Here is an 824-nt window from a genome sequence, read left to right as displayed (position 1 = left end):
GCAGCACAGCGGTGGGGGCACTACGCGGGCGCGGCACAGCGGGGAGGGGGAGGCACTACGCAGGGCGCAGCAGGCGGGGGGCAGGGAGGGGAGAGGGGTAGGCACTATGCGGGGCGCAGCACAGCGGGGGGGGCACTACACGGGGCGCGGCACTGCAAACGGGAGCAGGGAGGGGGCGGCACTACGCGGGCGCGGCACAGCGGGGAAGGGGAGGCACTACAGGGCCCAGCACGCTGGGGCAGGGAGGGGGCGGCACTACGCGGCCGCGGCACAGCCAGCGGGGGCCAAGCACTGTAAGGACTCTGGGAAGCGGCTCAGGGGCCGGGGAGGGCTCGGGAGCGCGGGATCATGGCTGCGGGCAGGGCGTTCACTGGCTCCGGAAGAGAAGGGGGAGACCCTGCTTCTCCTGCTGTCAGCTGAACCACTGGCAGTAGCGGCCCCGCCGGACCAGCCAGTTCGGCCCCTGTCCTGGGAGGGAGCGGAGATAAAAATACCCCGGGGCAAAACGCGGGCCCGGCCCGCGTAGGCACCGCTGGGATTCGAACCCAGGATCTCCTGTTTACTAGACAGGCGCTTTAACCAACTAAGCCACGGCGCCGGCTGCTCCGTTATGTGGCGAGGCGGTCCCATCCATGGCTCGGCAGCCAGGCGGTTGCTCTCCTCGCACAAAAGGAGGTGGCTGCAAGCACCGCGTGGGGCTGGGGTGCAAGCGACACCCCCTAGCACCCTAGCACGCTGCATAATACTGCGCTCACTCCCGTCTCCCACGCCTCATCTGCAATCCCCACCAGAGCCGGGGGTGAGAGCTCATACTGCTCTCAGAC

The 824-nt window shown here is 69.2% G+C and overlaps 1 non-coding gene across 1 annotated transcript; it reads right to left on the bottom strand.

Moving 5' to 3' along the window:
• Positions 1-524: 524 nt before the first annotated feature.
• TRNAT-AGU (transfer RNA threonine (anticodon AGU)) lies at positions 525-598 on the bottom strand. The gene has a single exon. It is a non-coding gene; the product is annotated as a tRNA-Thr (tRNA).
• Positions 599-824: the final 226 nt, after the last annotated feature.

Source organism: Chrysemys picta, chromosome 14 (genome assembly GCF_011386835.1).
Source record: "Chrysemys picta bellii isolate R12L10 chromosome 14, ASM1138683v2, whole genome shotgun sequence".
In the NCBI taxonomy this organism is placed as follows: domain Eukaryota; kingdom Metazoa; phylum Chordata; order Testudines; family Emydidae; genus Chrysemys; species Chrysemys picta.
The sequence above is the reverse complement of the archived record's forward strand: the minus strand, read 5'-3'. Positions and strand labels throughout refer to the sequence as shown.